Below are 23,104 nucleotides of genomic sequence, written 5' to 3'. Positions count from 1 at the left end.
ATGGTAGGCTTATTTGAGGGCGGCAATGAAACCCTCAAAAGCCATCTGTAAGTTGTAAGTATATGTCTATTAGTTTTATGAGAAAAATTATTTTAGATAAAAAATAAGAATATAAAATCAACATTATTTTAAAACATCAAATCTTTTTTACATCTTGTATTTCCTGGTAAATCTACGTCAGTCTGCTTAGAAACATCGCATTTTTATCCTTCCAAATTTAAATACGATATCTTGGGTAGTTCCTGAGATAATGGAACATTAAATAAGCAAATTTAATATTGGCAGTACAGTGCAGTTAATCTCCACTTAAGTGTCATTTATTTCTAACTTTGAGTAGTACTGTTAGTAACTGGTATGTAATGATAATAATACTCCGTGGCGCTACAGCCCGTGAAGGGCCTAGACCGACCAGCCGGCTGCTGGCCTCACGCCCACATGCCGAAGCAGAGGTGGACGTTCATCCAACCAGAATGGGGGTTTCGTGTGGTTAGCACGATGATCCCCCCAGCCGTTATAGCTGGTATTCGAAACCGGATTTCGCTACCTATCCTACCTCCCCAAGTGCATCACGATGCTGGGTGGGCACCGGTCCCATACACTGGCCGAAATTTCATGAGAAAATTTCTTCCCCCATGAGGACTCGAACCACGCGAATTCCTTAACGCTAGTCCTAGGCGGGATGCCTTAGACCGCGACGCCACGGCGCGGGACTAACTGGTATCTATGACCTACAAAAAACTTAAACTGATGTGAACTAACCCATTCAATAGTAAAATTAAGGTTCGAATACTGCGCTATCCATTCTTTCTTGGGCGACTTCGCACTTAATGAAATTAATGCACATGCTAGAAATCATTCCTTACTGGCCGTAAGACGACGAATTTCTTACGTAGTAGAGAACGCAAAGTTTGTTTCGCTTTTGAAAGTGTACGCTTTTACATGATTTTGTAAGGACTTTTTCTACGTAAGCGAAAGAAATCCGATAGGTGGAAGAGCTGCTATGCAATACCGGATGCCGATAAGGATGGGACGGACTACGATTCTGATAACTCTGAGATCGTAATAAGGAGTTGCATTTGTGAATACACTGACCCAAACTCTGGGGATGTGTGGGTAATCGATTTCAGTTTGTTCCCCATCCCCCATTCCGGTGCGAGAATCGGTTCAGTGAGGGAATGGGACGCCGAAGGATTTGCATTTGTTTGCTTACAAGCTGATTCACCCAATAAGAAACGGAGATTGCTATAGGTTTGTATCGTCAATCGTTTGATTGGCTCTGATCACAGTGTCAGCTAATGTTCTGTTTACATTCACAGTACAAATATTGTCGAGAGGGTTAGAGAAAGAGGGAGGAGTTTCCAGGTTAAATTACACAATGGCGATAGTGTTCTGTTTGCACTAAATTTCGCAGAAAACCAGATCCTCCTTGCACAAGACGTATTTGACATAGAATTGGTGCTAAGGAAAATTCTCGATTCATACAGGCGGATATACATTTAATTTTAATAGAATTGAATATATGGAAACAGGAAAATAGCAGAGCCAAGAATTAATTCTGTGGCCAGGAGGAAAAAGGTCTTAAGTAAAAATTTTATACTTTTCAGGAGAGCAGTAGAAAGATTGAAATTGGTGTCAATTACAGAGTTTTTTTAATTAAGAGGTTTTTCCTGGATATTATTTGTTTATATTTCTTCTAAAATAGGAAATGTTGCTATTTAATAATTTTCTAGATTATTTCCAAAAATAGCCGCACTTAAGCCCTTTTAAGACTAGAACGCAAACTGAGTAGAAAGGACTATTTAAACATAAGACCTTTTTCATGTCAAAACAAATGAGAAATGTAAATTATTAGGAATGCAAAATGTGTCTTAAACAATTATAGGACTGTTCACCCTGGTACTTAAAGTTTTAAAAGGAAAGGGCATTAGTATGTGATAAAATGGCTAAAATACAAGTTAGACCTTTTTAATAGGGAAGTATTGAAAGTAAACATAGTTGGTTTGTAAGGAATAAAGTATTAACTAGTCTTAAGTCCTTTATTCTGTGTGTGCTCGATTCAAAAAGTACTTAGGACATTTGGTAACGCTCTATAAATCCAGTTAGGAGTCTTATTTGACTTTAACCGTTTTACCAGATTGTAGAGAATTGTTTCCGTTTTCAGAATATATAAAAATCCCATTTTTACAAAAAACTTGACTTAAGATCTTTTTCCTCCTGGCCACAGAATTATAGTTTAGAAGTTATAGGCGCGACAAAACTGGACTGAAAACCTGTAGGTCGCTTTCTGGAATGGCACCCTAGTATTAACGTCGAAACACCTTCAATTTCTGTAAGATGCCACTTTACATTCGGCAGTGTATGTGGATACAATACGATTGTACTCAAGCACACTTCTCACTTCCTGCGAGATAGTATCTCATAGGAGCTTTCCTGGAAAACACTAGAAAGAGGCTGTGAAAGTGCCTAGCTAGCTCTCTTCACATACTTAGATCTTTACACTTCTCTTTTCGGTGACACATTCAAAATCTTTCGTACTAAACACAAGTGGAATCAGAGGAAGGTTTGTTGACAAAGGTCCTCACTGTACATGAAGAAGGAAGAGCACCGCCAGGAATGCTAGAGAGAACAAAGCGGCGAATAATCAGAGGTTTTACCGCTTGCATTCTAACTCGACGAAAACTCTTCAAATATTTGCTTCGGATAGAACAATAAAAGTAATTAGCAAGATGTACTTTGTTTTCATTTGAAACATTGTTCTGCCTAGATAATATGCATCCACACTAACAGATTTATAGTTAGATCCTTATGATGTTACTAGCAGTTTCAAAATTAGTAACATAATTACTGTTACGTCTGGTGTATGTAAAATCCAATTAATAAAAATTCAATCATGAACGCCACTTTGCCCTTTACATATTTTCGAGGGTTTCTACACCGTTCGAAATTCCTATAAATGTCTTGCATTTCGTGAGATTAATCGCTTAATTTCTTCAGTGATGGAGAGGTGATGAAGATACAACCTTTATAGTTGTTAATCCCATAGAGACATAGAGATATATAGAGTTAATAAAAAAAGTCCCGCACCACCTAAATAACTTTTTAAGAGTGTAGTTCAGTGACATGAAACTCGGTGTAGTATGTGAATAGCCGTATACTAGAAACTCAATAATGGTAAGTTATTATAGAGTTTTTATGGTTTCGGTTTAACCGAAATTAACTCCAACTCTCTTATATTAATTGAAATAACCAATATATTTTTATATTTTCGAATACAGTTCATTAAGACCTTTTCAAAAGAATCCACACTAGACACTTCTGTACAAATTTATTGTTGTTAAACCCAGAAAGCAGAAAAAGTGTGTCGGATAATAAAATTATGAGATCGTTGCCTGTCTCCATAGCCAACCATAGTTACAATTAGAATTCTTTTCCTTTCGCTCAACATCAGACAGAATTATTTAATGCACTAGATGTCAGATTCAATCCTTTAAACGAGATGTTTCTGCATCAATAAACATGATTCTATAAATATAAACAAAGGACAGTCCAATCACAGTAAACAAAAGTAGCGTTTTACTGGAATTAGTCTACTAGTTAGACCTAGACTTCTCTGTTTTCTTGATTTAGTAACAATAAATTTGTACAGAAGTATCTAGTGTGGGTACTTTTTGAAAAGCTCTTAATGAGCGTTATTCGAAAATATAAAAATATATTGGATATTCCATTTAAAATAAGAGATTTTGGTCGTCCTGGATGGCGCAGGCGGGATAGCGCTTGCCTTCTGTGCCCGAGGTTGCGGGTTCGGTCCCGGCCCAGGTCGATGGCATCTAAGTGTGCTAAAATGCGATAGGCTCATGTCACTAGACCTAGCGGCATATAAAAGAACTCCTGCGGTACAAAAATTCCGGCACACCGGCGACGCCGATATAACCTCGGCAGTTGCGAGCGTCGTTAAATAAAACATAATTTTATTTATTTATTTACTTATATTTATTTATTTATTTTGCTAATAATTGTAACTTAAAATATAATATAAACAGATAAAACATTAGCTAACCTCTGAAAGAGTAGAACTGGTGCTCAGGGGCGGATTCCTGAATTTAAATTAAGAAGTATATAATACAATTTGTGTTATGTCTACTACACAATAAGAATATATAGATTTAAATTTACAATTTTTCATTATTTATAAAATCCATACATAACTTTTTACATTTAATACTAGAACTATTAAAATTGACAAGATTAGGATATTTAAATATAAATTTGTTACATATAATTGGGACTAAATTACTACTACGATTAAATACTGTAGCAGTATTGTGTTTTGGTTCAAACAATCTTAAAGAATTCATATCTTTTGTTTCATAACTATGAAAATACAATTCCAAATTATTTAGGTTTTTATGTATGAATTTTATTAATACAATTAAATTTATATTTAAAATCTGAATTTTAAGAGATTTTGGGTTACTTCTGGTTAAACCGGAAATAGAAAAAAAACTCTGTAACACCATTATTGAATCCTTAGTATACGGCTTTCCCCACATAGCGAGTTTCATGTCACTAAACCACATGCTTCAAACGTTATTTAGTTGGTGCGGGATTTTTTTACTAACCCTGTATAACTCTTGCAGGCAAAGAAACGACTCGTGACAGCTCCTTAACGTATAATTTTGAACTCCCAGCCGCTCTACAGAACCCTCAGCCATTGAGTACTGAATACGTCACTAATCTCCTGGCGCCACACAGGAAGTGGACATATATAATATATTCCCTAACTTTTATTATCTGCTTGCCCGCATACCCGCCAGCCCTCCAGTTGACTATCATCGGGATGAGGGAAGAGAGAATGTTGTTAGTTGCACCGTCGCGATCTAGGCCTGTAAATTCTACATGCCTTACTAGACTCAGAAGTCGAATCTTTTCCCGAGGTCACTGTAATTTCAGCTGTCTTCTGAGTATTCACCAAAACTTTAAAGTAACGGTAGATCATTTCCAAGTGTGTCGCAAATTCTTACTTCTCTAGTTATAAAAATAACTGTGATGATCTAAAACATTATTTTGTGTTGTTTTGCGAGACTGTCCATTTTCAATATCTCTGTAGTACTAAAAAATTACTAATTTTCAACATCTGTGGCTCTAAAAGAGTGCCCATTTTGGACATGTGATCTTTCTCTGTGTATAATAATTTCTCTTGGTAATAATGAACAGTCTGACTCGTAGACATTTTGTTTTTGCAGCATTAACTTCCCATGATTGTACGAGAAGATTCGAAGAGAACGGCAGTTACGTAGACATTCAGCTCCCCACTACTACCATTAATGCACAACACAATGTCAATACGGCGGTTGCTGTCGTCTGCGATACAACGAACTTTTCTGTTGATTTTCGAGTTCGTCATTTTTTCCGGTTATTATATGCTTATTTTAGTTGTGTTAACTCTCGCTAGTGGTTTTATATTTTATTTTATCCGTCTTAGTATTTATTTTATTATTGTAAATATTTTTGTTTTATCACTATTATTACTATTATTATTATTATTATTATTATTATTATTATTATTATTATTATTAATATTATTATTATTTCTATCATCAGCATTATTATTTGATCCCTGTAAAATTTACGTAGACTACTGGACTGTACCCGAGCACGAGCATATGCTCATTTCGGGTATCTATTCATATGTATTTATTTTATTTCAAATGCTGAACTGTTGTACCAATTTTCTTCCTGTTCAGCCACTATGAGTCAAATTATACGATAATTTTGCACAATATAATAAGTATTGGTGTAAATATTAATTTCAATTTTTGCATAAGGTGTATCGAGAAATGAGCAGTCCATTATCCCTCCATACACCATGATAAGGGAAAATGAATTAAACTGGGCAACAAATTTTTTCTCGTTTTCTATTACAGATTTTTCAACTGCTTCTATGTATTTTTTCATCGCTGATTTCAAATCGCTATAGTTATCACAGAATATGAAACTTTGGTATTTTGCACAAAAGGACACCAAAATTGGTATTTACACGGGTTGGTGGACAACGATGTTTAAATCTGACCTAAACAAACACTGATTATGTTTTACAAACGTCATTATCTTTCTCTTTAGGCCTACAGTTTTTTTTTCATGTAAAAGATTTTCTGAATAAAAAATCGCATATTTTTCTGTTTTAAACTGAGATTATGGCTTCTTCAATGATATATAAATTTGTAAATAAGCATGATGCCTTCTACTATGTATTAAATATGTGGTTGCTTTACATTTCCTCGTCAAAGGCGTAATATAACGATAATTGTAAGGCGTGCCTATAAAACTTATTTTGAAGTTCCATTTGGTGACCAAGGAAAAAAATGGGCTCCGCTTGTTGTGTGTCATAATTTTGAGGAAATTCTTTGTGACTGGATAAAAGAAGAACGAAAAGGTTGTCTTTCGTGACAGTAGCAGTTATAAAAAAATTATTGTTATCAAAAATTATGGCGAAAACTAAGTGGTTGTTGACTTTCCGCGATCTTGGGTGCAACATGTGTGTAATGATTCATTTCCTGTATAGTCACCTTCATACATTTTCCGAGAATCCATAGAACGCTACCTGCTTTCATTCAAACGTTATAGCAACTCAATTCAAAATTTTTCTTCTTATGCTTAAATTTTGTAGGAAGGAACTTTTACTAGAATGATGAGTCAGAACTTCTTAAGAGATTTTATATTGCCGCCACTTTAAAGCTTCTAGCAACTACGTAACAATCAATGTCCTTTGTTCGAGAGATTTTTAATTGTAGACTTTTGCCTCCTGAAAACTGTGGTGTTTTCGGGTGCCGAAAAAACGATCAAAACTCATGCCTCTAACTATTTGAAGTAGCCTTTTGGTTCATATTTTCACTGAATTAAATGCTAATTTTGTTTTTTATTCTTACAATATTTCTATTTTGTTAAATTTCTGTTTTAACAATGTTTACTAATTTTTCAATGTGAAAATAGACAAATCCAGTGAATGAAACAGAAGACAAAGGACAGTGCGAAAGAAGGGGAATATACACTACACAACTAGCACATAGATGTGAGAGTTGGCAACAGCACATTAGTCATGACTTCAGCTTGGTTTATTTGTACAGCTGCTATGCCAACGCGAACCAAACAAAGAATTTTTATGTGCGGAGTATTTCTAAGTATATTGCTTGGATACTGGTTCCGTATCTTTGTAATGTATTGTAAAATCTTGGGATCAGCGTACTTTTGACTTTACGTGACAGAAATTTTGTGTTTCCCGTCTAATGTATCAGACAGAAAAGTAAAAATTATGTGTTGTGGAAAAAGTTATGCATATGTAAATACATAATTATTGTAGTAGGCCTACTTATTGGAGGCACTGTAACTAAATATAATGTAAAGTATGATAAATCATGGACTGTTGTTCTCTTAAAATGTCATATCATCAACAAATAGAACAACGTCTTATTAAATGGCTAGATAATTTATACAAGCTTTTCTTAAACGAAAATTACACTATCCGGATTATTTCCCATTTTATAAAATGCATTATATAATGATTAGTTGATATGATATGTGTTGAGGTGAAGCGATATATATTGGAATTTGGAAACTGACGTGTGATATTAATCTGCAAACATTCATCTCTAGTGAACGGACAAAGGTTTTTTTTTCCCCCGTGTTTGAAGCGATGGCAATTCCTGCACACAGATGGAAACATCGTTCTTTCCCATTTATGTTTAAATTCGATTTATATTTTACAGCTGCCATTGCCGCAAAGTTTTTTTTATATATAGGTAATCATATTTTCTTCCCCCTATTTTAGTACTGAGGAATTTTCCACCAACAACACTGTTTAGTTCGGATCGCGAGATTTCCATCATGCGTCAAGTTCGAAATTGAATTTACGCATCTTAAAGAAGGCGAAGCTTTCAGCTGAGATTATTATACTTTCAAAATGATTTACTTGTAGACGTGAGTGTAATAAAACAGGTCTCTTCGTCGTCATACCTACAGGAGCAAGCAATTACTTGTCTGGTGCACTCTGTGACATCTCTCAAGAGAGTAAGTTGGAGGTATGGAAATTTCTCTAAAGAAGAAGCGGAATGCGCAGTATATCAGCTTCAATAGAATGAGATGTCACTTTTTAGCATGCTGTTAATGTGTAACTTGTATCAAATCATGAACTTATGAATAAAGGGAGAAGTAATTTCGAAATATACAAGAATATGAATTTCTGGGAAAGGATAATTTGTAGGTACGTAGCGAAAGAAAACTTTTCCGTCGTTAGTAGATATGTGTTCTCAAATTGTTTGTATAGTGGAGTCCCCTTCGTTGTTCATAAATGGGGTAAAAACTATTAGCCAATCAAAGGTCATTTAATACATTTGTACGTACTGTATATTACGTTATTGGTCTTATGTGCCCGCCCCTACCTCGCGATGCAATCACTGCTGAGCAATGAACTCAGTAACTCGTAGACAAAGGAAGAGTTGTAAGCAACAGGGTGAGTACAAACACTATTTATTGCTTTAATACTACTCGACCAAGGCGGGACCCGTCGTGGCAGAATGAGGAAATCCGTGCTCGCTGCGTATGTTTACTGTTGGAGTGTCGTCACATCCAATACCTAGCACCAGATTGTCGGTCGACTGACGTGTAGATGAACAAGTCTATACGACCGATAATTTTCTGTGTGAAAACTTCACGCGCACACGACCGTTTAGTTTGTAGATGACTGTATATGAAGGACGTACAGCAATTGCGACATCTAGTTTTGTACCTTAGATATCGTTTTTGAGACAACTCTTTATCCCTTACAATTTAAAACGTTCTTTGAAATGGAGGAGGAGGAGGAGGAGGAGGAGGAGGAGGAGGAGAAGGAGAAGCAGAAAAGACGTATATCTCGGACTTAAATATTGATAATGTTTCGTCTCAGATTTGGGCAAAGTAAAATATGGTATTCCATTACGCATCTATGTGTAGAAATTGTTATTAAAATCAATGCACAGAGAGTATATAAACACGCCCTTAAATTAAAAAAAAATTAAAGCTGTAAGTTACATAATATGATTTAGTTCCACATTTAGCTTCAACGTAAGCTTATAGCTATATGATATGACTCAACGTTTTTGATGACCCCATTATTCCGTCAGTCATATTTTACTACGCTTTAGATCTCGATTCTTAGGTATGTGTGTGTATTGATCTCTACATCTATTCTCGGATGTGCCGCACGTTTAGAATTCTCCTGATGGTAGTCTAATCCATCAGAACACGTGCCCTACAAACATCAATGCATTTAACCGCATCTCTGTCTATTGTGTTGGGATAGTCTCACAAATTAAAGTTTCCTTTGTAAACGCATAAATGGATGATGAATGAAAAGAGGGAGAAAGTAAAAAGTGTAAATTAAAAGATACATGCGTCAATGGCCTTTTGGGATTCGTTTTAACCCCTTCAGACCTGATGTCCATTATAGTGTACATTGTCTTTTTTTTTTCTTTTTCTTTTTTTTTTTTTTTTTTTTTAATGTCTTCGATGCTTTTAAGTATTTTGAAAAATTCAATGTGATAGAAATGGAGAATATTATTTCTGAAACATTTCTATATTTTAATTAAAAATAAAATTTTAAATTTTGGGGCTCCAGGGGTATAAATTGTCCCCAAATTTTGATTTTCTGTGTGAAGACTTGATTTGGGAATTTTGGTTCCCCAGAATGATTACGTGACCAGTTTTTTTTTTTTTTTTTTTTAATTTTTTAAAATATAAATTCAGGGGTTAAAATTTACGTGAGCTCCTAGTCTAAGGTCACTTGTCTAACCTCGTTTACACTGTCCCATTTAAGGGACTTCAGTATATTTTGCAGGAACTGAGCCAAAAGGAACCGTCAACTATCAGGACGTTAAGTAGCTAGCAATTAAGCTAGCCGCACACGAGTAGCCGTAACAGCATAGACAGCTACAACCGCCGCATATACAGCAACACCTGCCCAGTCGTTGAGTCAAACCCAAGTGCCTGACGCCTGCTGGAATTTAAGAAACTCCGTTAAAGTCAAGGTTCCATTGTAGTCGAAGATAAATGAGGGGCAAAATTTAGAAAATGTTAAATGAATAGGGGAAGTGAGATGAGAAACGTTTAAAAGACAAGCGAAAACTCTTTCTTGCAAGGGAAATTATGGCCGAAAAGAATTGCCTATTTGAACTCCAAGCCTGTTGGCCATTTTCACAAGCTGTAGACTATGCAATAACCACGGCGAGACTTTAGTATTCCACATAAATCATGGTCATTCGTTAGAATCTAGGCCGGTGAAGAGACGTCAGTTCTTTATCATTAGTATATTGTGCGTTATCTTACGCTGAATTGGCATTCATCTCAGTGATTACTCCTTGTCATGAGAGATTCAACAATTTTCTAGCTTGACTTCTTTGATTATTTAACGATTCAGTAATGGAAAGGAATTAGTCAGGATATTATTGCAATAATAAATAAACCTAATAGGTACTTATTCGATGTAATGATAAATTTATTATAACTGTTGATAGATCAATAGGCTATTGAAAATAAGTTATCATCTGTCTATCGTCAATGAGATTAGTCATGATGAGATGATATTTAGATGAGATAGTTTTAAAATTTCGTTGTTTGATTACCTGACGTTTGCCTTACACTTGGAAGAAATTTTAAAAAATCGCGGTTTACGTGAATACATCTGGCTTAAATCGGCAGATCTAGACGGGATCTTTCGTTCGGCGCCAAAATTAGCGCGCTACCACAGCAGAGTCGCTATATATATATATATATATATATATATATATATATATATATATATATATATATATATATATATATATAGTCAGGGTCGGCTTACTTTATACCCTAAGGGTGAAACCTAACCATTTTTCTCCCATTGCTACATAAGCTAGTAGATTGTGGTGATTTTCTAGTTTGCAGGTTGAATTTTCTTTTGCCAACTTCGTTTCGAATTTCAATACTGACAAATACTACAAATGGTAGTGATTTTGTAACCAGTATGTTGGCAGCTGAGACAAATATCCACAATATTTGTCGGTACTGGAGTTCCATGAAATTGAAATTGTACTAGATTTCTGAGCCTGTTACTGGAAGGTAGTGAAATTTAAACATACTAATAATTAATTAATATCAGTATTAATATTAATACATATTAGTTATTTTATGTGTTGCGTTGTGGTTATAATTCAAAACTATAGCCAGGTAAGTTTTCAGAGTTAGTACTAATAATTTCATGTGGTCAAACAAAATACATTTTTAGATTAGGTCTCGTGAGTCAATTGTTCAGTCAAACCAATGAATTTCGTATTGTCAGACATAATACTTGACATGTTGAGCCCTTTCTCGTGTAGTTTGCCTACGAAAATATGTTACAAATTATTGAATTATTTAGAATAACCTTCGAACATAAAGTACGGTAGGTAGGTAAGTAAGTAAGTAAGTAAGTCATTTAGTACGAAGGATCGTGTAATATCTGATAACAGTTGGTAACACTGACAAGACGGCAATATTTGCTGTTTAGGAACTGTTCTTATGTGACCCTCACTTTACTGCCAGTAGTTTCAGAGGAAAATGTATTTTAGTTTGAAAAATATCAATTTATTGAAAACTGCATGTAGAAAAAATATGTACTACAGCAATTATTATATTCTGCCTCTTTCAGAACATTATTAAAGTAGCTGATTAAGCAACAACACATTCTGTATCAGTATTTGGTCTAAATATAAATATTGCATTAACAAGTTCTAATCTTCGTCATATAACGCTTAATAAAAACAGCTGATCTTAATAAAGTTCCTTTATGAGCCATCAGACGTTTCAAGCACAACAGCGTACCACAGTCTACTATATACAGTCGCGAAGCTCAATATGTAGTAAAAATGCAAACATGGATAGTTGCCCACCACTAGGATCGCTACTATCGCCTCATCATCGCAGATCTCTCTCCTAGCAGCCGACAAAATATGTTACACTTTCGTTGTATTCTTTTGGAAAAATTAACACCTTCTTTCCATTATTGAAATATTAAATGCATAAAGTTAATTTATTATTTTAATGAAGTATATTAAATTCCACCATAAACTCGAAGATATCTGCAAGAAATAGGTTAATATTATTTTTGTTTGTGCAAAACGAACTGAAATTTACTATAATCGCTTCACTCATTCAAGATTATAGCGATAATTAACTATGAAACCAATAAATATTAATTTGCATTTCCCTTTACAACAATAATAATGGAAATATGAATTAATGGAGTAACTTATGTACGTGTACCGGTACTTGTAGTGTAGGCTTACGTAGTTTAGGTTAAGCAATAATAATCACACCAGAATTGGAAATAAAACGTGATTAATAAATTTTATTGTAACAGACTTTTTCTACGTCCCTAATAAAGTAACAAATAAAAATAACAACAAAATTAACAGCTATAATTAAAAACATATCCTTTGAAAAAAAAAGTAGGCCTAAGCAATAATAATCCCACCAGAATTGAAAATAAAACGTGATCAATAAATTTCATTAAGACAAACTTAATTTTTCTACGTCTCTAGTAAAATATTATTATTCCAATTATTGTATTTTAGCCATTAATATTTTCATTACAACAATAACGAATATTTCACAAGCATCAATGTGAAATACGCAACGAGCTAGCACTCGATGGAAATACGATTCAGTCCAAAGTCGACCGTGGACAGTCTATTGTTTCTAGTTGCTAACAGCTTGGAGCGCTTTATCACGAGACTTGCAAAAAATCACCTCAAGCTTCGCGACTGTATATAATTGACTGTGAGCGTACGCTGTATCTCTTTGTTTCACTTCCCTCAGCGCCGTGCCCCCACTCGAAACCAGAAGTGAACGCACCCTCTCAGGTGACAGAGCAATGAAGTAACCTCATTTCAGAAGATTCATTGTAGAAAATGATTCGTAACGAGTGACGACCGACTGAACTTCGATTCAAAAAGGAATCGATTCGTTTCGTTTACTGTATCATGATTCGTTCGTTCAAAACAATGATTCGTTCATTATGAACGACTCGTTCACAATCCCCCACCAATCTCTAATTTGTTACTCATGCGTGTAAACAAGCTCTCATTTTCACTGACAAGTCAAGATGCGCTCGCTCAGTAGGTCAGTAGTGTCATTTGACTCTGTTGTGATAACATACACTCGGTTGAACATCACAGAACGAGAACTCGGTCGTGTCGCTACCAATAATTTTAAACAAGCGATACAGAAAAGATTTTTAAGTTACTTACGTTTAAAAAAAAACATTAAAGATGGTATTCATAGAAATTTCGCAGCACGCGCTACGAGAGTATTAAGCTAGCCCCGGCTGTCCACTGGTTACTAGTACAGAATTCAAATCATATCCTATCGCTAACACTGGTTTATGAATACGAAAAACGCAGATAATTCACCGAAAGACCGCGCTAAAAATGTCTATGACTACGGCCCTATGTGTCGTCTTATGAAAATAAAATTTTATATAATCGGTTACTTTTTTAATTTAATTTTAAAACCTTAAAATCTAGACGAATAATAAATAGCCAAATTATATTCTATAAGACTGTTAACGATATATTGAATAACTGATTTTCTTAAATTCCTTCAGTTCAATGTAAACAGAAGAGAATTAAGTCATAGACAACCTTTTGTTATTCCAATTCATAGAATTGTTTTCTTCAAGAACTCTCCATTGTTTGTTATGTGTAATAGAACTCTGTCTTTAAACTGTGATTTCCAATTAGATTTCGGTTTATTAGTTAAAAAATTTCATGCAATATTACTATATTTCCTTAGGTATTTAAATTATGATTAAGTATACTATAATGTTTTTACTCTAATTTTGAAATAATTCTGTATTATTATATTGACATTTGGCACTAATATTAACTGCAGTATTATATTCTAGCATCCATTATGTATCTTTCTTTCTTTCTTTCTTTCGTTTGTGTTGCTTGTTTTATTTTTTTTTTTTTACTATTATGTATTTTGTATATAATAATATAAGCCACCAATATAATTGGAAGCTTGCTTCTGTTGGCGGTAAAGTTTAAATAAATAATAAATAAATAGATAAATAAATAAATAAATGAGTGAATGAATAAATAAGTAAGATAAATAAATAAATAAGTAAATAAATAAGAAAAATAAATAAATGAGTAAATAAATAAACAAATAAATAAATAAATAAGTGTATGAATAAATAAATAAATAAATAAATAAATAAATAAATAAATAAATAAATAAATAAATGTGCAGCATTTCGAGACTCTACTTTAAATTAAGATAAGTGAGTGCATACTTTTCTGTCCGCAACAACGGCAGATGCTTATCCGCGGAACGCCGCAACACACTCCGCCACCAAGGCCGTGGCGAAGTCGACAGAATACTAACTCAAAACAGAATACTAACTTAACTATATTAAGACAACAACAAACCTATGAATAAAATAAAATTGTCACATTAATATAAATATGTTGTCTAAATGTTAAAAGCAGCTGCTTGTTATGATGTCAATGGTAGTGATTTTGTTGATCACAAATTACCGATTGTTTTGATGGTAATGATAACAATATTAGCAATGACAATTGTTATGGTCGGGGTGGTAAAATTTGGCAAAGGATTTCGGATATTTTAGAAGTAAAATATAGTGGAACATTCTCCTAAATAGTAGGCCTACTTATTAAGTCATTTTCAGTTCGTGTGCACGAAGTATAATCTTAATATACAGTAAACATGTTAAAATATTAGTCGTTATTCAACAGCATTTTCCATAGATCATTAAAATGTACATAAAATTAAGATAGTACAGTATTAAAATAATTATTTAGTTAAAATTGGTGTTATCTAGACATGTTTCAAGACATTGCCGTCTTATCCTCAGTAGATATCTGAAAGGAGAGTGACAAATATATTGTACTATAAATATGCTGAACTGATGTTAATGTTATATTGATTCGACAAGTTGCATGTGCATGAAAGTTGAAAATGGACATCGTACAGAATGAGTAGCTACTTACAAATCCAGGTCACCTGATGTTCTTGCTGACGTCTGATGTCGATATATATCGCTGGCCGACTGAAGCGCGTAAGATGGATCTGTATGCGTATGTAACTACGTTAGTCAACTTGAGAACCGATATGTAAATCTATGAGAATGTTTGACAATAAAATACACAATTTGTTCAGTTTTCTCCAACAGTGTTCATTAAAATTCATGAAATGTAATAACATTTAAAAGACAATATAACAGTTGTATGAACATATGTGTTCATTAAAATTCATAAAATGTAATAAAATTTAAGAGATAATATAACAGTTGTATGAACTTTCTCTCATTCTTCGCCTCTTTTTTTGTAAAATGATCTTATATGTGTCTTAACTTTTATGACAATTCAAACATATTACAAGATGTCGATTCAATCAGCAGTTACTACTTGTAAATTTAAAACATTTTCTCATTTTTAACATTTTTAAATTCAAACAAATGAAATTGTATAATCATTGTAACTTAAATTTAAAATATTATCATTTTTAACGTTTCTAAATATTCAAACAAATGATATTGTGTAATTTTTGCAGTTTAAATTTAAAACATTCTCATTTTAACATTTTAAATTCAAACAAATATTTTGTAATTATTGAAGCTTAAAGTCAAAATATTTTTAACATTTTTAATTTTAACTAATAATATTATGTAATTATTTTAGCCAGTAATTTTAAATACTTCCATTACAAAAAACTTTTGTTCATTCTTTGTCGCTCTCTCTCTCTCTTTTTCTTTTTTTTTCTTTCTTTTTTTTTAAATGATCTTAGGCCTATATCTTTCTTAACTTTTATGACAATTCAAACATATTACAAAATGTTAATTCTTCAATCATTACTTATTACTTGTAAATTTAAAACGTTCTCATTTTTAACATTTCTAAATTCGAACAAATGAAATTGTGTAATCATTGTACCTTACATTTAAAATATTTTCATTTTTAACATTTTTAAATATTCAAACAAATGATATTGTGTAAATTTTGTAGTTTAAATTTAAAACATTCTCATTTTTAACATTCTAAATTCAAACAAATGATACTGTGTAATTATTGTAGCTTAAAGTCAAAACGTTTTAACATTTTTAATTTTAACTAGTGATATTATACAATTATTTTAATCAGTAATTTTAAATATTTCCATTAGTCTTCAACATCACTGATGATGGGGATGCAGTCCCCGAAACATTTATGATAATTAAAGAACTCAACAAGCACTCATGTTCGTACAACTGCTATATTATCGTCTTTTAAATTTTATTACATTTTATGAGAATGTTCTTGTCAACTGGAGCATATCATTTAGATCATTATGACTTTTTAATTTATCTTTATAAATTTCTATGGATTCTAAAATGTTTAGTGCTTGACCTTTATTTTGTAAGTGTAATATAGTCATATCGGATTAAATATTTGTAAAGAAATATTGATTATTATAAATATTATGTTCATTGAAGGCTGATTGGAAAATTTGTTTTGCGAAATCTGTCTGCGTTCTTTATATCTTGTGTTGAAGGTCCTCTCCGTCTGACCTACATATGTGAAATTGCAATTAGGAAATTTACATTCTAATTTGTAAACTGCTGAAGCATTAAATTTATTGTGGTTCGGGTGCAAATTACTGAATATTTTTTTGTAATGTGTTGTTCCTTCTATATGCTATTTCGTATTTAAACTTCCTGAAAGTGTTATTAGAAAATGTGAAAGTAAAGAACTTTTCGTTTTCTTTAATCTGGGAAAGTTTAGTAGTTTCATTAATTAATTTCCTTTGATTTGTACGTTTTATTATGCAGAGTGCAAGGGGTATAAGTGCCATTATTTTAACTGATGATTATTCATGTTATAAGGAAGAAAAAATGTCCTCACAATTTTTTTTATAATTGCAATATTTAACTAATTATTAAAGTTTACAATATTAGGCATTTGGCAACGTTGTTGGATGGGGAGGAGAGGTTTACAGGTACACAGCACAGCTGAAGAGGGGACAGACATATCGATACAAAACAGATGCTCAGTTCCAACGCAGGGACGGACCAGGCCAACTGTTGTTTACATAAAACGAGCAGCAAATACAAACTTTCAATCTCATTAATAGAACACTATGGCAAATTTCCATTTTATTTAACAATATTGCTCCATTTTTTATTGGATGGTTTACTGCACAAAATCACATGAACGTTTTTTTCTAATGCAAAATTTTAATCTCTCCCGCTTCCGTAAAGCAGTATCATATATAAAGAACGATAAAGTTTGCAGTTTGTCATATTTTAGAACATGATACTTGACGAAAAACCATTTCTTACAGATAAACCATTCGTTAGTCATTGTCTAAGTTCAGTTTATTTTCGTATCAATAGGAACTCGTTAAATTACATTTGAAAATTGCACATACCGATTTATATCAGATTTTTCACGTGTCCACCGTCGTCCACCGAGGTCCACGATTTTCGGAACGGGGTAAGAGAATCCCAGTTTGTAATAATCGTTGAAAAACTGCTATAAAAGTTCGCCGATTTCTTTGCAGAAAATGTTCACAGTACATCCTTCTTGCCGCACTAGAATTACGGCGACTTTCTCCATAAATTATAAACATATCATGATATTCCTGAACTGTGAATGACATTGTAAGTAAACTAAACTGCCGTCCGTTCGGCAGGAGACCTATGGACAGGGAGTTTGAACTTATCTGATCTGTATATCTGTGCAGGAGACGTCAGCTGCATGAATCCTGCTGAACATGTTGCCATGTCTCTCGCGCCAGAATATTAACAAATTTAAGCATGCATTATTATATAATTTCACGAAAACGTAATAGAACACACAAGTATGTATTTAAAGTAATACTAACTCTTTGCTAGATGTACCTACTGATGTAATTGTTATCGTAGTTTTACTAACGATATAAGCAGTATAACGCAAATAAAATAAGAAAAGAAATATTTTTTTCTGGGAAAACTACAAATTTCTGACCCTATGTTATATGGACATTTTTTTTATCTTGTAGTGCAGACCATCTCCGAAGACTATGAAAAGGATGACATTTACACACCTTACACCCTGTGTTGTCGACTATGATTTTTATATCAATTTTCAAAGAAAATTGTGTATATGATTTCTAATTCATTTCTGTAGTTCATTCATAGGAATACTTATGAGTCTATTTTAGACTATTAAGACCGACTATTTTATGTTGAGCTGGATGACAGGAACATGAAAGGATCAAATAACGTGGTTTGTGTTGGTTTCCTACAAATTTTGAACTGAAATGTATTATAATATTGATGCCTTGTCCCTATAAATAAGTACTCCAGGTATTAGAAAGTATGTTTTTCGTTATGTTATACACCATGATCTCATAAACAACATCCATATATTAGATTGTTCTTTTAACGAACTTAGGTCCAGATACAACGTCCATATATTAGATTACTCTTTCAACGAACTTAGGTTCAGCTACCCAACACATACTCGAAAGCGAAGTTCAGAGCTTGTAATGCAGTATATTATAGATATAGTGTTTGCCTAAAATAATATTCCTAATACATATTTTAAATAAACTATTGTTACATTCATATAAGACACAGAAAAATAATCCCTTTCACACTCAAAATACGTTTGAAATGAAAAGAGCAAAATCAATTTAAATATAAACAGTAATAATATCACAGTATCTTTGAGGTAATTATGCAGTTTGTTTCGGTAGAATAACATCACATATTCTTCATCTTACCTAGACTGCATAGAATAAGGAAAATATTATCTGTAACATTTATGCTCACGTTACATGCAAGACTATACTACAAATGCACAAAATCGCTCATAAAAAGTGTGTACTGCCTCTATGAGTAAACAAGTTATCAATCTCGAAAGGTAATTAATTGTAATTCTTAATTTTCTGGACATTTTACGACTTTAAAGCACAAGGAAATAAACATGTAGGCTAATCAAAACACATTACAGTGTTAGAAGTATCATATTAGTCAACTCTTATGCGCAGAAATAAGTTAATTTAGTACGAGAATTGCAGTTTTTACATTGAGAGAGTTACATAAAATTCCACAAAATAATTCAATAACTGTAAGACCATTCAAACTTCGTAATATTACTAACAAGAAAACGTTCCATAAACATGCTGAGACATCTAAGAGAAAAGTTTTATTCGGTTAGGTATAAACATATAAAAATTAGGTATGAATAAGAATTGTTGGTCACAAAGTCAGCTCTCAAAATAGTTTAAATCTTGCATAGGCCTAAGCGTACGATTCTGTTAGACTTTCACAACACATGTGTTTTAACAAGATTCTTCATGATCCATCACTTCTCCAGCATCTTATTCATAGGCCTATAGGATTAACGTACTCGTATTTGTTGCGGATAGAGAAATCCTAAAAAAAATGTTTCAAATTTATGCTAGAAGTTGATTTAGTGAAATCATTTTCTTATTTTAGGGACATTGAAATTTAATTTAATGTCATTTAGTACTGCACAATTAATGAGATGTTTATATGGCAAAATTTATTGTAAATAAATTAAATTCCTCGAAGAATATTCAGAAATGTCTCGTGCAAGAAAAGGAGGTTGTAGAATTACACTGTCTTTGCTATTTTCCTTATATCAATATAATTCCTGCGTTTTGAGTCTAAAAATCCGCTTTCTAACAAAAACCTACAATTTAATGAGACCAGTAGGCCTACTACTATGAATTATGTGCTACATATCTCTGCGAGAAATCCCTACCCTAACGGCAATATAAATCCAGTATAATACAGAGTTTAGAAGTATTTGTATATAGCCTATCTATTACAAAAATGGAACGGTTAATGAGAGCTTTATAAAAAATCGTGTTCCAATAGGCCATTAGATGTCCAAATGTAACTCGTACGAGGAAACCCCTGGCGTAAGCAACCCGCAGAGCATATCCTTTAAGGTCGTTTTTCCTATTTTATATGGAAAGTTATTGACCTTAGCAGAGCATGCTTGACGTGCAATATCTCCTGGTTCTATAGGCGTCTGGACACCCATGCAATAGGGTGACAAAAAACTAAACAATTACAGTTTTAAGTTATTCTTGGAAACTGTTTTTCGTACATTGTGGTTAATTTTAGCAGATAATTTTCTGTATTTACCCTTGCTTTTACACGTTAGTATTTTAATGTTGCGTTGTAAGAACAAAATAAACAATTTTTTTTCTCAACATATCGATGAGTGAAATAACGTTTTCATATTAATTATAAATCTTTAATTTCAAATGGTTTCCACTTACCGATGACTCGAAAGGCAAAGTTAGAAATATCAAATTTCAGAATAAATTTAGGTGAGATTCTCTTTCAACAACACATCGAAAATGAAAGATTAGACCCATAAGCTACACCCATACAGAATAATAAAAAATAACACGACAGAAAGGGTGTAAATTAATTTTGATGACTTCAGAAAAGTTAAATGGTAACACATAAGGAATACATATATGGTACATTTGTGACAAACTCTGTAAGAAACGTTCATGCACACATGTTATAAGGTAGTTCTAAGCTATAAAAAAGTATTAATTTATATGGAACATCCATTTGCTAGAAATTTAAATTTTCTTAGCAGAATTAATTCCGTTCTCTTTTGTAAACCCTCATTATATTATAAAACATATAGATATATGCTAGTTTTAGAATGATAGTCAACATAAAATATTTTCAGTACCAATTGGAGCAATAAAGTAAATTACTTTTATGGAAAGGTTTAGATCTCTCAAATGTAAACATAATTTTGGATTGAATGTTAAACTTTTGTTTGGATTAAATGAGTGAAATTTTCTTAAACTGCTGAATTTTAATAATGTAAGTAATCCTTCAAATAATTTATATATATTTAATACAAAAAGAGGTACTTTTTAAAATTTTTGAACGTCGAATAATTCAATCTCGACTGAGAATTTAGTTCTCTTTAAAACATTAACTTTAAGAATAAAGTTCATAAAATTATACAGTCCGTGTTTCTTTTCGAGTTGAATACATTCATGTAATCCAAAATACATAAATAGACACTTTTTATGGACACTAGTGTATATTTCAACAGAATCTCTAATATGTTCATGGGTACGAAAGTAATGCATCCATTAGTTCAATAAATTTCCTCAATAATAATTCCGATACAATCTCTAACTATTGCCAAGTACTCATGCCAGCTCCTCTGAAATTCAAGCACATCCTACTACGTTGAAAAGCTCCTTTCCACTACTATGGGCTTAATCGCAAACATGTTCAGTCTGTTCGTTGGAAACTTTGAAGTACCATCTAGGTTAGAGCCAATTCAGCGCGAAGCAAACATTCCAACAATTAGACACACTTAAGTTTTCACTCAGTTATCAACTCTATAGAGTTGGACGTCGACGACCACTGTGCATCAGCAATCAAGTCGCCAACTTCCCAACTCTGAGTTCTTAATGGACAATTCACAATTCCTTTCCCTTATCTTCTACTTGCTACAAATTCAGGACTAGTAAGAATATATTCAGTCTCACTTCCACCATGCTGTACAAGTCGCATGTTAGAGATACTGCAAAGTTTCTTCTTCGGGACAAAATACAGGCAATAGAAAGAATTGCATTTAGTATTGCTGTCATTTAACATTGAAGATTTTCATGGCTATTATACTTTTACTACGTCATACTACTTTTGACCAATAACGACGGTACGGAACGACTTGTTTCAACCAATCATGGTTGCTTATCCTACTATTTTCATCACCTTTCTAGCATTTGTTTCTTTGTTTGCCAACATTTACTTTCAATAATTGTACCTTTTAAAATCATTCACGTTTATTTCATCATTCTTAATTAAAAATTTTCTATCATTTATCTTGTTTATATTTTTAGGTTTTTTACATCTTCTGCTGTATAAGATCATGGATAGTCACGCGTCAGAGATTGTTTAATATATTGATAATTGAAATCGAATGCAATTGTTTTAATAAAAATGAAACTGAATTAACAAAGCCTTCTTGACTAGTAATGCTCTACAGAGTTCAATGAAGACTGTATAGTAACAAGAGAACAGCAGCCTTCTAGCGAAATATTTGTAAAGATGAGATGGTACAACAATATATTTTGAAGACAGTTTAGTATGTTAGTAAGTAAATTAATGTTTTATATGGTATTATAGTACATTATTTCTTATAATTGTAATATATTTTCTTCTAATCGTGTAATAGTCAATTAAATCCCACTCGAGTTTTCATTTTCTCTAGATAAATCAAAACCTCTAATGAGATTACTGTAGGTAAATGTGACGAGAAAGCGATTTTCAGGTCTTAAACATTTGGTTGAGATTTAATTTCTCCGGCATTTCTTCATCAACAAAGGTATCTTATTGTACTGAGGTAAGATTTTTGGCCGAGTACTATTCAGAGCGAAATTATTTTTCATTGGTATCTCGTTATTAAGTTATATCGAGGTGGAAGGTTAGGACGATGGAACAAAATTTGACATTGATACTCTACAAACCTACTGTTTTTTTCGGATTAGTGTAAATATAGAACTGTATGGCTGTTGTTTTATGACCAATAGTAGCAGAAAATGGAATGTGAAAGTAATATTTAGTATTGGTCTGGCTACAGAGGAAAGATTGACTTAAACTAGATAAAAGAAAACATCTACGTTCAATTTCCTTCTCCACGAAATCTTGAACGCCTCCATTGTGAATGTTTCAGATGGCAGATAATCGCAGGGTAAAATGTGGAGAGAAATACAATATAAATTATATGTCAGAGGCAATGGATTGTGTCTTAAACAAAGAAGAACTGCTGCAGAGAGCTCTCTACTTTTTCTTGGCAAGTCAGAGAGGACCAGGAAGGAACCAAAGAGAATGACACATCCAGCCTCCCAAGTGAGTTAAAAGTGGTAGACAACGAAACAGCATCATCTTCAGGAGCCAAACAAGATCTGTGGTTAAAGAAAAGCTGAATGGTAAGTCTAACGATTTGTTGCCATCTTGCTCAGGAAATTTTGACGACGATAAGTATAGTGG

At 32.9% G+C, this 23,104-nt stretch overlaps 1 protein-coding gene and 1 long non-coding RNA gene across 5 annotated transcripts in view; one reads left to right on the top strand and one right to left on the bottom strand.

Moving 5' to 3' along the window:
- LOC138697839 (atrial natriuretic peptide receptor 1-like) overlaps positions 1-23,104 on the bottom strand; it is a 2,249,689-nt gene that overhangs the window by 1,133,736 nt on the left and 1,092,849 nt on the right. The gene's annotated exons all lie outside the window — the stretch shown is intronic.
- Positions 1-23,104, top strand: part of LOC138697842 (uncharacterized) — a 434,418-nt gene that overhangs the window by 401,523 nt on the left and 9,791 nt on the right. For both annotated transcript variants that reach the window (XR_011331625.1, XR_011331624.1), the window contains one exon: positions 22,788-23,043. This is a non-coding gene — a long non-coding RNA (uncharacterized lncRNA). The remainder of the gene's footprint in view (positions 1-22,787; positions 23,044-23,104) is intronic.

The sequence above is a fragment of the Periplaneta americana genome, chromosome 4 (genome assembly GCF_040183065.1).
Source record: "Periplaneta americana isolate PAMFEO1 chromosome 4, P.americana_PAMFEO1_priV1, whole genome shotgun sequence".
Taxonomy (NCBI): domain Eukaryota; kingdom Metazoa; phylum Arthropoda; class Insecta; order Blattodea; family Blattidae; genus Periplaneta; species Periplaneta americana.
This window is presented reverse-complemented; position numbering and strand designations above follow the sequence as displayed.